Genomic DNA, 16,225 nt, shown 5'->3' with positions numbered 1-16,225 from the left:
GTGCTCTGGTCCATGGGGTCACGAAGAGTCGGACACGACTAAACAACTAAACAACAACAACAGCTCTGATAGGCAAAAGCATCACTTCCATTGTCAGGGAAATCATACTTTTAACTAGCTGGTGCTGGGTCAAATGACAAGGGATTGATGTCACCATCACAGCCAGCTTATGAAACTAGGGCTGTTTATCCTATGCATACTACCTACCCTATGAGTAAGACCTACTGAATATGTAGGATAGGCTGTTCAAGGGCAATCCTGTGCATGTTTACTTGGGGTAAATGCCACTGACTTTGAAAAGACTTACTCCCGAGTAAAAATGCAGATGATTGGACTGTTAGACGGACTGCCATTGTTCTGAGTCTGCAAGAGCAGTTCAGATAGTCTTCTGACCATCAGGTTCCTTTTGCCCCACAAGTTAGTGATGGGAAAATAAAATATTGTTTCTTTTGGTTTGTTGCTTCTCTGAATTTCAAATGTAATGCAAGATAGTTTAATGAAGCCTCTTAGTGCTTCAAGGTACATGAAAGAAAGGTGACAAGCTACCTTCTTTTGCACTGATGTTACTCATTCGTGCCAATTAGTTTTTTGCTGGATACATTTAATGGAGCTTTGCAAAGTGCATGGCAGGGAGTGTGTGAAGCTTCTCTCTCAAGGCACAGTTCAGAAAGCCATTATATTGCTTAATAACATTTCACATAATGCCACGAACATCATTATTAGCAGAATGCGGCTCACGGATAGACCATAGGCATGCTTTATAATTTGAATCTCCTTATCTTGTAAAATCTGTTCTTTCTATTTTCATAAACGAAGATTGTTTGGAGGAAAAAGGATTAACACCTCTATTGTGATGATTGTGAGACAATAGAATACTCATGAATGTTGCCCATTGTGTCAGATGACTCACACATCTGTCAGGTGTGCCACATGAGCCCCCAGAAACCTCTAGCATATGCTGGGTCCTAGGAAGAATTACTTTGTCTTCAGGATGTCAATCACTTTGACGGATGGCCTTGAGGTGTTAATGAGCACACTTCACAAATATTTGTGTTCTGCCAAAATCTCTGTCTCATATCCTAGGTACAGAGACTTAAGTGTGGCATTTGGAAAGAACACAGTACTCCACAAGGACAGCTCCTCTTCTGAGTCACACAAGCTCAAAGGTTTCTTCTTTTTCTTTTTTAAGATTGTCAGTTCTCCTAAAACCTTTTGCAGTATCGTTTTTGCGCAAACACATTCCCATGATTGACATAAAAATGACTTTCTGATTCTCTTTGTTTTTGGTACATAGCTTTGTTTTTATTTATTCTTTAACACATTTTACAGAGCGCAATTACTATAAACAATGGAATAAGCCTTTAGACATAAGCTTGCATTTGTAGCCAGCAACTTCTCCAGTGAACTCAGTACAAGAGTGTACATTTTTCCCTCTCCATTTTCCCTTCACAACTATCCTGTGAGGTAGAGAAAAATGTGTAGTCCAGGATCACCTAATGAGCTCCATTGCTGAATAAGAATTTGAACCCCATTCTTCAGATGGTGTGTGCTCACTGGACGAGAGGGCCTAGACTAATCCCCTAAATGTTCCCCTCGTATATCCTTCCCAAAGCCCGGGAAACTTCTGCGCAACTTAGGGAGGGTGGCACGATGCTCCAATGGGTCCAAGAGCCCTCCTGCCACCTTCCCAAAGACCACCCAGCTTTGGGAAGGAGGCAAGAGGGCTCCAGCATCTTGTCAGAGCCCTGCTACCTTCCTCCCGAAGCCTGGGAAGCTTCTGTCGGGCTTAGGGAGGTAGGCAAGATGCTCACTTGTGTGACGTTCCCCCCCCCATCACCCTCACAAGCTGGTGCCTCTGCCCCTAACTGTTCCCAGGGCTTTTTTCAAGGGGTACTCAAGTGCCAGCACCTTTTTTTGTTGTTGTTAAAAAGTGTGGCACTTACTGTAATGACTTCATGGTGGACACTGCCTGTTCCCTGTTCCCTGTTCCCTACAAAAAAAAATCCCTACAAAAAAAATTCACCACACATCACTGTCATTCTTCCTGGTTGGTCTGAAGGCAGCACTCTAACCCAGTGTTTCTCACCAGCGAGCCTTGGGTCACATTCAGGTGGGCCTCAGTGGCACAGCCTGCCCTGTTCCCTAGACATGCTATAGCTTTTTGGTGGGACCAGTGTCAACACAGACAACTCCTTGCATGTGGAGTAAAAGGGGTCAGGAAACAGAGAGGTTCAGAGAGCCAGGAGGACGGAAAGAAGATCTTCCCTCCTCTGAGAGGTAAGGGCAAGAGAAGGTGAAAGGGAGATAAGAGAAGAAAGCTGTTCCAGCAACAACAACAAAAGGTGAATGTAAAAGAGGGAGGAAAGAAACTGACAATTGGAGGGGGAAATACGGTATGGTACAAGTTGCATGTGGATGGATGGAGAATAGGTATCAGGTGTGGAGGATCCTCTCCTCCCCTGATAGCATCAAAGGCAAGAAGAACCAGAAAGTTCGTATTTATGGGTTTTATTCAGTCATCTGGGTGCAAGACAAAGAATCCATGTCTCCATGCAAAGAAGATGTTGCCTACTCTGAGCCCCTCCTCTTTCATCTCCAACAACATCATGAGTACCTACAGAAAGTCCCAGGAGTCACACTCCTCTGCATTCTTTGTTCTTGAATGCAAAGGGATCGACAAGCCCTTGGGTAAGGAGGTTCTCCCAGATTCTCCAGGGAGGTCTCTGCTGGCTACTCTCTCACTCACTCACTCACTCACTCACTCACTCCTCCTCCTCCTCCACTATCTTGTAACTTGGCAACTCTTCATTCAGTTGTAATTTAGCCCTGTCTCCTTCTCCTCTTGAAACTACTTGATACAAAAACCTTCCCACTCCCCCTTCTCTTCCAGGAGGAGCCAAGCAGACTGAGGGGACACTTCCCAGCCTTCCTGCTCAGTCCAGTCCCTGACAATGGGACACAAAATTACTGGAGATGAGAAGAAGAGGCTGCTGGATCAGGTGAATGGCCTGTTTAGTTCAGCATCTTGTTCTCACCATGTCCAGCTAAATGCCTTTGAGAAACCCACAGACAGGACCCAGGCACAAGAGCACACACCCCCGCCGTATTTTCCAGCAACTGCCTCTGACCATGGAGGCAGAAGATATGTATCCACCATGGCTTGCAACCATTGATAGCCTCGTCCTCCATCAGTTTCCCCATCCTCTTTGAAAGCCATCCCAGTTGGTGGCCATCACTGCCTCCTTGTTAGATATCACCATGTAAGCCTCTTAAGCAATGACTTGTATCTTTTTGTTTTTGTTTCCCATCATGTTTCTGTAGTGTTTGTTACCTAAGAATGTTTTCTTAAAGTGGTTATTGAGAGAGAGTATGCCTTCATTGCCTGGTTATAGGCTCAATGCAAGGAGCTCTCATAAAAATAGGAGAGTTAGAACCTCTCCTTCCTCATCCCCTAAGATGGACTTGTCATCCTCAGACTTAACTTAGAGTGTGTATATGCACATAATTTGAATGTTAAGACAGCAGTGGAAATGCAGTTAGAACATTCTCATCAGACAATTATCTTTCCAGGATCCAGGTCAGTAGAAAACAGTTTTGTCAGCAGAAGCTAGCTGTGCACAGCTCTAATTGGCTCACAGCAGTGATGTTATGAAACTATCTCTTCCCCTCTCCCGGCCAGCCCCAGAGCAGTAAACTGTACCGGGTTTTTTCATAGCAAAAAATGGACTTGAGCATACATTTTGAGAGGGGGGGGAAGCCACATCAAGTGCAGTTTTTGTGGCTGCGATTCTATGCCCACTTATCTGGGAGCCACATCCCTCTAGATGCTCCCAGACTCAAGGCAGGACCTGACAATTGCCTTGTTTACCTTAGTATAGTGATGCACAAGACTTTATGTTTTGCAAAATAAGCATTGCCTATTGCGCACAGAGCCCATATAATGGAATGCATGGCAGAATTACTTTTTTTTTTCATCTTGAGCCATAATATATTGGGCATCCAGTATGATCAGGTTCAGTTTATTCATTGGTTGAACTCGATGAGACTTGCTCACGAAAGGTATCTAGGAGCTAGGTGGATAGACAGACAGACAGACAATTTCCTCCAGGCAACCATCCCCAAACCAGGTCATACAATTAAGTGAAACTGAGCTGTATTGAGATTCTGCTTTGTATTTTAAACTTGGATTCCTGTATATAAACCACACTAGAAATAACTGAAATGAGCAAGAGAAGAGAGTACACACCTTTCATAAAGTACTGTGGAATGTATTGGGAACCTTGGTCTTAAAGAATTGTGCAGGGTGGCGGCAGCACAATCGTGAGGGGAGGGGGGATTTGTTGGTGCTGCTTGTGTTCTTAGATTAGCTCTGAAGTGCAAAGCTGATGATATGAAAACTGTCCCTGGAAAAGGCAGACCATTCCAGGTACCTTTTATAGAAGTCAGGGGGAATCTCTGGCCCATGGTTCCCTACTTCTGTTTTAAAACAGCTATACTGGTTGCCAGTTTGTTTCTGGGCCCAATTTAATGTGCTGCCACTGATATTTGAAGCCCTAAACCGCTTACGCTCCCACAATATCTGAAAAAAACACCTGCATCTCTACATACCCTTTCAGGTGTTAAGATCAGCAAAAGGGGTTCCATTGTAACCACCGCACAACACTGGTTCCCTGTTGTATGCAGGAGACCCTGGTTGTGACAGTTAAGGTAATTTTGCGGGACCCACTTCTTTTTTTATTTATACCAGGGGCAGGGGCGTAGGAAGATAGGGGCGGTGGGGGCGGTGCACCCCGAGCGACGCAATCCCAGGGGCGCCATCGCTGCTGCTTGCCCCGCCCCCAAAGCGCACGTCCCCGCCCCTGCGCACGGCACGCCCCGCCCCAAAACACGCACCATGTCACTGTGCATGGCGCACCCCACCCCCAGAACGCGCCCCACGTCACTGGGGGCAGCGCACCTGCTCTCCACCCCGGTGGCGGAGCATGAAGCTCCGTCGCTGACCAGGGGTAGGCAACTTAAGGCCCGGGGGCCGGATGCTGCCCAATCGCCTTCTCAATCCAGCCCACAGACGGTCCAGGAAACAGCATGTTTTTACATGAGTAGAATGTGTCCTTTTATTTAAAATGCATCTCTAGGTTATTTGTGGGGCATAGGAATTCGTTCATTTCCCCCCCAAAATATATAGTCTGGCCCACCACATGGTCTGAAGGACGGTGGACCAGCCCATGGCTGAAAAAGGTTGCTGACCCCTGATTTATATTGTTTTGCTTTTGTTGCAATTGGTTTTTATAACTGTATATTAGTTTACAGGAGGTGTATGGGGCATTAGGGGAGGGGTAGTACCCCTGGTGGGGGACATGCCATGCACCTTCTTGGGTAGTTTACCCACCTTTGGTCCCCACCCTGCACTCAGATTTCACCTGTAGCTCCTAGAAGCTGTCAGCAAGCGCCAGCAGCCAGACCCTAGGAAATGGCTTCAACTGACTGGCTAAACCAGTTGAGGGTAGCCGATGGGAGTCAAACTCTTGGTGAGTTGCGGACTTTCCCTGCATGTGAAGACAGGCTCTGGTGGTTTGGGAGGACAAAACCAAAAGTGAGTACAAAGGTCAAGAAGGCAGTTACTTGCAGCTATACTCATTTGTGATAAATGCTTTGGGCAGAAACCCCAAGGAAAAGTATGTACCAGCTGCCTTGTGGGACATCTTTAGGAGAAGAAAAGGCTAACAAGTAAACCCTCCGCAAATCCAGAGTGGAGTCCCTAAGATGGTTGGGTGGTGTCTTGCATGCCTCCTTCCAGCAATTCCTGCAGCCACGCTGGTGCCAAATGTATTGCTCTGCTTTCCTTTGGACCACATGGGTGAGGCTGAGAGGGGGGGGGTCTTATCGTCTGGGCAGCCCTGGTTTGTGCTCCATAGATGTCACTTCAGTGCTGCTAACACAGCAAAAACAATACAGGAGGCAGCAGGTAAAGTTGCCAGTCTCTGCGGCCACAGCAGGCGCTGTGATTCTCCAACAGTTTGATTTCACCCCCCAGAGACACACTCCATTCTCTGTCAAGACAGACGAATGCCAACCATAAGCTTTCTTTCTTTCTTTATCCTTTACTTGTTTTAACTGTATGATTACATAGCTCTAAACCTCTCCGGAACCTTATGATGAGGGAGAATAAGGTACAAATAAATACAGTGGTACCTCGGTTTACAAACACAATTGGTTCCGGAAGTCTGTACTTAACCTGAAGCGAACATTCCCATTGAAAGTAATGGAAAGTGGATTAATCTGTTCCAGATGGGTCCATGGAGTACTCAACCTGAAGCGTACTTAACCCGAGATATGACTGTAATTGATTCCGGAAGTCCGTACTTAACCTAAAGCATACTTAACCTGAAGCAAACTTTCCCATTGAAAGTAATGGAAAGTGGATTAATCCATTCCAGATGGGTCCACGAAGTACTTAAACTGAAAGTACTTAAACCGAGGTATGACTGTAAGTAGGCCAGGTTTGGCCTATGGGGGGGGTTTCCCCATGTGGTCTGCAGTCTCCCCTCTTGACCCCCTCCGCCAGGCATCAGTTAGGCTCTCTAAAGCGTTTATATGCAGGTCCTCCTGGTGCAGAGTTTAAAACATCCCCTTTTTTAAAAATTGCATAGCATTTTAGGGCAGAACTACTGAATGTTATTCTGCTTGGTAGAATTATCCTTAGCTCAGTATTTCTTAAATAAGTCAGCTTTCTCTCACACTTCTATAGTGAGGCCGGGGTGGCGGGACAAGTGGGGATAAGATTACTGGCAGATTAGTGGAATTCCCTCAGCAAGAAGTGTAGATTGGTTCATTTACTGTCAGTCTAGCTCTTCTTTCCCAGATTAGATTGTGAAGCACAGCATTGTGTCCCCTTATTTAGAGAAGGGAATCAGGTAATATTCAGAATCAGTGGGTCGTGTAATCTGATTAAGAAAGTTTATCAGATCATTCGGCAATATGAGGCAATCATGAGAAGCAAAGGGGAAGGAGCTTCAAAATAAGCTTCCAAAGATTTATTATCCTCAGAGAAGCACATTCAGTTCAACTCAGAAAATACAAAAAGATGTGGTGGGAATTATCTAACAGTGAATGTGCCTAGATACAAGTTATTAAATAGTCAAACTTCGGAGTTTGAAGGAATTTTCTTATCAAGGGAAAACATACTGGAGATTTATAATGAGTCTTTTTTACCAGGCAAAATAGTCAATCCAACAGCCGCTGTCCATGGCCATGAGCTCTGAGGCACACAGTGATTTTCTGAGTGAGCAGAGCCTTCCCCGTTCATTTCATTAGGAGAGAAAGCTCCATACATGCAATCAGTTTTTGAGGTTTGTCCCCAGCAATGAAGTGAATAGGGAAAACCTGTATTGTGCAGAGCTCCATATGTGCTTTGAAACCCTCGAGCTTTTAATAAGGACGACTGTGTCTACGAATGAGAAGAGCCTTGAGCAAAATGGAGTGGGAGGCTCACCAAGTGTTTCTGAAGGAGGAAAAGGACACCGGACTTACCAAGGCACTTCAGTCCCTCAGGGTAGGTGGTGGGGGTTGGTAAAGCCTCACAATCACCAAATCCAGTGCATCATGTGTTTCCTGTGTCAGGCATATAGGAGACTGCCCACTGGCTACCAACGAGATGCATCAGAATACTGGATTCCACCAATACTAATAGATTCAGGAACCTGAAGCTGTATTTGAGACTGCCTCAGGCAACTCCCACAGGCAGAATTCAACATAGACCATTCCCTCACCAGGTCCTTTGCAAAAGAGACTGACTCCCTATGGACCACTGTGATGCGGACACTGCCCACCGGCCTTGACCTGCTACATGCCCAGTCTCTTCCAAGTCTTTCCCACTTAGCACCTTCAGTTGGAAATTCCCTAGGCATAGTCATGAACATCATTGGATTCCCTAAGTCTCTGAGGTCAAACCATCCTAATTGTTCCCTTCCAGCTGCAGAGGCTATCAATTGGTTTCTGGACATAGTAGTTCATAGTGCTTTTGCCCTTTATCACCCTAAAAGGTCTAAGTATAGGGTAGCAATGAAGGGATTTAGACACATGTGCACTAAAGCCAAGGTGCACCCCATGCAGGGATTTAACATCTAAGAGATCCCAGCTCAGTGTGTGTGTGTGTGTGTGTGTGTGTGTGCGTGCGTGTGTGTGTGTAGCCTTGGGCCCATTACAATGGAGAAGGAGACTCACTGCTGGTCTCTTGTCCATAGCATCCAGAAGCTTCAAGCTACCCCTACTTGAAACAATAATTCCATATGCAAGAAACAGGTTTAATTCCCTTTGTGCATCATGATGGAAGGGCATCTGAGCACCCTCATTTTATTCCAAATGCTATAATGCCATCGTTTCCCTTCCACATCATATTTCTGCTGTTTCAGAATATGTTAAACTGCCCTATATCAAATATAGCTATTCAATTAGGAATAAAATTACCAGTGCAGGGAATGGTTCTCTAGCCTCATTATCATAAAGTTATTATCAGGCATACAAGAAAGGTCATTTTCTACAACTGGCTTGGAAGAATTCTGTTCACTTCAACTACAGTGATAAATTGTATTTCAAGAAGTGCCTCGGAGACCTATTCGCCCCTCCGACAAGAGGAACTCTCTTAAGACTTTTGCTGCATTGAAACTTTCACTAAAAGGCCTATCAAAAGTGGGCAAAGGCTTCCCCAACAACCAGGTAATGACATTTCTCAGGCAATTCTTGGTGTGAATGAGTTCTATGAGCAACTGAAGATCTAAGAGAAAGACAATATTGGACAGTAACGACAGTCCTCATGCAGCCACGCCACATAATTTTGAAGCTCTCATCGTCAGTCAGACACCTTATGGTTTGTCTGAGTCATTGCAGTAATGTCAGTCACTGCAGTACTAGCATGAATAATAATCAGAGCTCATTTCTGACTACTCTTTGCCAGTGGCGGAGGAAGCCGCTCAGGCACCTGTAGCGGCAAACATGACATGCACATGGGGGCGGGGCGTTGCTACGTAGCGCACATGTGCGGCGTCACTATGTATGATGCATGCTCTCTACGTAGCGACGCCACACATGCGTGCTACGTAATAGTTTTCCAGTGGCACTTCTCCAGCGCCATTCGGACGGTGCCGGGATCCTCTGATCGCTGCTGCAGCTGCGAACAGACGATCGCATATGGCTGCTGCGGCGTGATGGCTGCTCACACCGCCGTGGTGGGGCACCGCCTTGTCACCCCCGGAGACATGGCACCGGGAGCGCACCGCCCCCACCGTGCCCCGTTGTGACGCCACTGCTCTCTGCCATTTGATATCTACATTTAAAAGCTGGATTGGGAACATTTAACAAAATCTAATATATTGCAAGTCTTCTCAGCCCAACACTCATGTTATACACTGTGTTGTGGGTCTATGCCCACCTAGTGGCCTGATTCAAAGAGCTGGTGCATTCACAGGCCATGACTTGTAGGACCTGGCATGAGCTTCTGAGGTATGATGGATGGCAATGAGAGAGGACCTTTTCAGTTGTGGTCTCCTACCTTTGGAGAGAGGACTTTTTCAGCGGTGGTTGCTGCTTATGGAATGCTCTCCTGAAAGAGGCTCACCCAGTGCCCACTGCAACATCTTCTTGCATCAGCCGAAGACCTTTCTTTCCTCTTATGCCCTTGAACAATTTTCACACCTTGCATCATTCCTTGCTTTCAACATCATTTAGCAGAGTTGGTTTAATTTGATGCTAATTGGGCTTGCGCTTGAGGAATGAATTGCATTTGCTGTTAGTCTATTGTTGTTGTAAGTTAAGGTGACTCATACATTAATTAAACTATAATATTAATGAAAGCAGCACAAAGCATTAGAACCAGCACAAGGCACAAGGGTGCAGTTGTCTCTTCATACTGGTGCCAGAATATGGTGTGATACTTTGCTACATAACTGAGCTACCAAAGATTGCTATTCCATGAGAACATAAATATAGCCTTCTGCATCAGGCCATGGCCCATCTAGTTTAGCATCCTGTTCTCACCATGGCCAACCACAGGTCTGCAAGCAAGACTGGAACACAACAGCATTCTCCCCACCTGTGGTTTCCAGCAACGCATTCAGAAGCCTACATTCTATAGCCATGGAGGAAAAGCCAGCTAGGCAGGGAAAAGCCAGCTAGGCAGACTCCCTGGGCACAGACCTCAGAGGGATGCACTACTGACCTGTGAGGGCGCAGTTTTTGTTAAATCATATACATTTCTGATAATATTTTACTTTTATTTTATATTTTGAAGGCTCATTCTTTTTGAAGTAATTTATACTTTAGAGTTGTTTTTATGTATATATGAAATAGGTAGTCACATTTCCAGTGGCAGTGGCAAGTAGTAAACAACAGTTTCTCAAAGCTCAAACTTATAAAAACATAGTTCTAGTTACAGGTAGGTAGCCATGTTGGTCTGCCATAGAAACAAAATAAAAAAATTCCTTCCAGTAGCACCTTAGAGACCAACTAAGTTTGTCATTGGTATGAGCTTTCGTGTGCATGCACACTTCTTCAAATACATCTGAAGAATGTGTGCATGCTATCTGAAGAAGTGTGCATGCACACGAAAGCTCATACCAATGACAAACTTAGTCTCTAAGGTGCTACTGGGATGAATTTTTTTATTATAAAAACATACATACACCCGCCAACAATGTTGCAAACGTGACTAGGCAAACATGACTTGGCAATTGTATCCATTAAATATGCCTAAGCATCAGCAACTGGCCTGAAGGAAATGGTGACAAAATTTGCAGAGCAAAAGGCAAACAAAGTGAGTTTTTGATGTGCCTAAAACTGATGTTTTTAAGAGTCTTAAATTTTAACATTGCAATTCACAAGGTTATTGAAAATTATTTGTGTGCTGAAACATTTTCTTTTGTATTCGAAAAAGAATCAAAGATAGCTATATTACTTATTCTTGCAATTTAAGATGAATTTAACTGTTCATTTTTTTCTGCAAGACTTCTGTTTTTGAAAATTGAAGTTGTCAATTTAAGGAAGGAGGTGCAAGCCTTGCCTAGGGAGCAAAATAGCCTGTCACCTGCCCTGGGAAGAGCATGGCCATCATGACTCGTAACACAACTAATGCATACTACCACATGTTAGTCATGCCCTGGTTGCATCCAAGTCAGATTACTCCAATGTTCTGTCTTCGAAGAACATTCAGGAAGACCAATTGGCCCAAAATAGCCTTCTTGTTAGCCAAACCTGCTGAGAATACTTCACTATTGTTTTAACCCAGGCATCCCCAAACTTCGGCCCTCCAGATGTTTTGGACTACAATTCCCATCTTCCCCGACACTGGTTCTGTTAGCTAGGGATCATGGAAATTGAAGGCCAAAACATCTGGAGGGCCGCAGGTTGGGGATGCCTGTTTTAACCGCACCATAAAGCAGCTTTCTCTTTTCACATGTGTCACAGATCCTCTGGTTGGACCTCACATCTGGAAACCAGGGTGATAGAATGACCTTTTTAAGGGATGGGGAGGTTTAATTTATCCCCTTCTAAATAGAGCAGCTGATTCAAGCTAACAGATTGTGACTGTCTGGGTTTTTTTGAGGCAGAGATCTAGAGATGGGTTGATATTCACTGCTCTGAAAGTGGATCTCTGAATTGGGGCCCTGATGTTTTATGCAAATCATGCTGCACTTTAATTTGCATGTCCTCCAACTTTCTATAGAAGACGTCTTTGGCTCTGCCTGTATATTAATATAATTCTGTTGCTAGAAAATTGAAATGTACTGCCGCTAATGATACCCGTTTCTACATAACATGTCAAAAAAAAAGTACTTTTGCAACTGACTTGAGAAGAAAAGCCCTCCAGATTATTGGCATTTAGTTGTAAAGAATACATGTCTGCCATTATTTACAAATGGTTTATTGCTTTCTTTTGTGAATACATGTAAAGACGTTTGTTAATTATACATTGCATGAGTAAAAAAAAAAACCCTTCAGCTGTCTACTTACATATTTTGAATGCCCCTGTTTCTATATAATTACATCTAAGGTAAGATGAACAACCCTGTACTGCTATAATAGCAACAAATATGTATGTATCTTAGTCTGATCTTGGAGTGGGCTATAAATGGATTTTCCACCTTGTTAATCTGAAACTCACTTTTCTTGTCGAAAGAGTTTCAATATTTCAGAGGTCTTTTCATTTGATTATACATGCAAATCACTAGGGAGGCCTGATACACTGATCATGAAATTATTCATTCCTGCAATAGAAACTTAACAACCATATCTACACAGTGAACAAGGCTTTTAAAATAATTCCCCGCTCCCCTTGGAGTATTGGTAATAATGGCTGTTGGAAACACAGAGGTTCAATCCAGCACAGGGCCTTCTAGAAAGCAGTACAGGTAGAAAAAAAGAAAATACACACAGGGTGTGACTTCCCATTTCAAGAGGAAGCGATACCTTATTTGTCTCATGGTCATCACTTCATGAATGCAACTTCAAGTGCTGAATAGCACATGCAAATGAGCCACTCTGGAGCTGATATCAGAGCGAGAACTTTCACAGTCATTGGTGCCACCTTGAAGTATGCTTATTATCAGTGAGCTCGGCATTGACATAAGGGCCACAGGAAGCAGTGAACCAACAGGGATGGCTTGGAAAGCGAATTAGAGCACAAGGCTATTAGCAGCTCTAGCCATGATTGCTGCATTCTACCTCCAGTGTCAAAGGCAGGTATCCCCAAACTGCAGCCCTCCAGATGGCCTACAACTCCCATGATCCCTAGCTAACAGGACCAGTGGTCAGGGATGATGGGAATTGTAGTCCAAAACATCTGGAGGGCCTAAGTTTGGGGGTGCCTAGTCAAAGGTATTATGCCTCTGAGCACGTCTGGCCTTACCTTTAGGCAAACTGAGGAGGTGGAATCCCATCGGGATCCAGAGGAGACTGATCCTGCTGTTGTGCTTAGTCCATTATCAAAGATGTGGCCAGGTGGGGGAAGCAGCCACCACAAAATATGGCACTGAGGCCGCTGCCACCTCCAAAAATGGTGCTGGGGCCTTGGCATCAACCTTGGAAGTGGCTACTTCACCATGAAGATCACTAATAAGGCAAATCATCATCATAAAAAAACCCTTAAGTCTTTAATAATCAGCCATCACTTCCCTACACACTTTTCACCATTGTCACTTTTCACAGAAATCAAATGCAAACCTTATTTAACCTTAGGATATACAGATGAAACTTGGGAAATTAGAATATCGTCGAAAAGTGCATTTAGTTCAGTAATGCAACTTATTATTTTTTATTTTTATTTTTACAAATGCTTTCTTTTGGAAATTCCACAGTAATAAAACAAACAGTTACAATAATTAAAAAATAAACAAAAATAAACATCGCTATTACCGGTACATTTCATTAATTACATTCCATTTATAATTGACCCGCCTAACAACAAATAATTACAATAACAACAAATAAAGGCTTGACATATCTTGCTTTGCATGTCATGCATCTATCTCATATATTGGTTTCACCTTTTAAGTTGCATTACTGAAATAAATACACTTTTCGACAATATTCTAATTTTCTGAGTTTCACCTGTATAAGGCTGTACTAAATAAATTACAAATGTTCATAGTTTTCTTCTAACCTGACTGACTGCTACGCTTGGGCCTGTCTTGGCAAATTACAGAAATTTCACTGACTAGAAAGGGGAGGTTATTGTTTTAGTTTGTTACTAGCTGGCCCTGCCACACATTGCTGCGGGCTATTCGTGTGATTTCCCCTACCCTGTGCCAATCCATGACGTATCCCTGTGATTCCCCCCACTCCTCCCCTCACACACACACACCCGGCTTATCCCTGTGATTTCCCCCCTCATCCCTGTGAATCCCCCAACTCTGTCCTGATCCATGACCTTTTATGCCCCCTCTTCCCCCCACCCCCGGCTTATCCCTGTGACATTTACTAATTTGATTCTATTTATGAATCACTTCCCCTAAAATATCTCAGAATGATTTCATGGTATAAAACATCAACACTAACAGCAATTCCATGTATGTAAACAACTGGGCCCAGTCTTATTCAACATCTTTATCAATGACTTGGATGATGGGCTTGAGGGAATCCTGAGCAAGTTTGCAGATGACACCAAATTGGGAGGGGTGGCTAACACCCCAGAGGACAGGATCACACTTCAGAATGACCTTAACAGATTAGACAACTGGGCCAAAGCAAACAAGATGAATTTTAACAAGGAGAAATGTAAAGTACTACACTTGGGCAAAAAAAATGAAAGGCACAAATACAGGATGGGAGACACCTGGCTTGAGAGCAGTACATGTGAAAAGGATCTAGGAGTTTGGGTTGACCACAAACTTGACATGAGTCAGCAGTGTGATGCAGCAGCTAAAAAAGCCAATGCAATTCTGGGCTGCATCAATAGGAGTATAGCATCTAGATCAAGGGAAGTAATAGTACCACTGTATTCTGCTCTGGTCAGACCTCACCTGGAGTATTGTGTCCAATTCTGGGCACCACAGTTCAAGAAGGATACTGATAAGCTGGAACGTGTCCAGAAGAGGGCAACCAAAATGGTCAAAGGCCTGGAAACGATGCCTTATGAGGAACGGCTTAGGGAGCTGGGTATGTTTAGCCTGGAGAAGAGAAGGTTAAGGGGTGATATGATAACCATGTTCAAATATATAAAAGGATGTCATATAGAGGAGGGAGAACGGTTGTTTTCTGCTGCTCCAGAGAAGCGGACACGGAGCAACGGATTCAAACTACAAGAAAGAAAATTCCACCTAAACATTAGGAAGAACTTCCTGACAGTAAGAGCTGTTCGGCAGTGGAATTTGCTGCCAAGGAGTGTGGTGGAGTCTCCTTCTTTGGAGGTCTTTAAGCAGAGGCTTGACAGCCATCTGTCAGGAATGCTTTGATGGTGTTTCCTGCTTGGCAGGGGGTTGGACTGGATGGCCCTTGTGGTCTCTTCCAACTCTATGATTCTATGATTCTATGATTCTATGAACTAAAAGTAATTTCAAATCCAGTACAGATTGGGATGAATATCTCCAGTTATTTAAAAGGCTTGTTGTGAAAGGAAAGTCTTCAAAAGGCATTGAAAGCACAATAGAGATGGTGCCTGTCTGGTATGTGGCAGGAGGAAACCCACCACACTCAAGGCCCTCTCCTGCAGGTACCATGTCAAACTTTCAAAAACGAACAACACCACCAGCTGATGCTTCTTCCTTTGAGAATGACTATGAAACATATATCATCACATGAAGACGCAGAAATTGAAATGTTTCTCTTAAAAGTCAAGGCCTTTCCTGTACTTTGAGAAGCTTTCATAACTACCTCCAGTCCAGTCCATTGCAGGTCTACCGGACATTTAATACAATTAATCAAAAATGTGATACACGTTGAGCAAAGATTTGATTAGTCCTTTTCCTCCCCCTCAATGGTTCCATTTCCACCATGCCCTTTTCAAACTAAACGTTAGCATTCAATTCTGCTTACAATAACAGAATCTGGGGTGGGGGGGTCATATATAAAAATTGTTCAATCTTTATATTTTCATATCTGAAAATTGTATCTTTTGGTGTAGGTATTGTCTCATTCCACTAATATATTTTAATCCAAATCACTTGAAAAATCTGTCTGCGCTACAGTTAATGGATTTAATTACAACGAATACAGTTCTGACCTTTCTCCAATCTAGATTTAGACATTGTGCGCTATAGTAAATGCCTTTTTAAAATTCACCAACGAAATGTCATTATTAGTAGACAAAAGAGCATTGATGATATCCAAAGACCTATCTAAAGCTTTTGATTTAATCATCATGTTCCCTTGATTAAAGAAATTACTATTCTTTGGACAATTTATTCCTGCTATTATCTGGGGCATATTTTCTTGGACAGTCATAAAAATGTTAGACGGATAAGTTTGAATGAAAATGGTTAGCATTGTGAGTTATTTGGAAATGTTGATTGACCCTTGTTTGTGATGGAAAAACAAATCTTGAAATGTAAATAATCAAGCATGGATTGGAACTAAATTCTGAGTCCCAGATACTGCATTTTGCTAATGCTGTACTCACTATAGGAAATCAGGATGCTAATGAATAGTGTTGTAAGGCCATAAAGAATTCTTTAAAATGGAAATGGAGAGAACCATGTTATTTCTTATAACTATAACTGAACATAATATCTCAAAGACA

The sequence above is a fragment of the Zootoca vivipara genome, chromosome 1, assembly GCF_963506605.1.
Source record: "Zootoca vivipara chromosome 1, rZooViv1.1, whole genome shotgun sequence".
NCBI lineage: Eukaryota > Metazoa > Chordata > Lepidosauria > Squamata > Lacertidae > Zootoca > Zootoca vivipara.
This window is presented reverse-complemented; position numbering follows the sequence as displayed.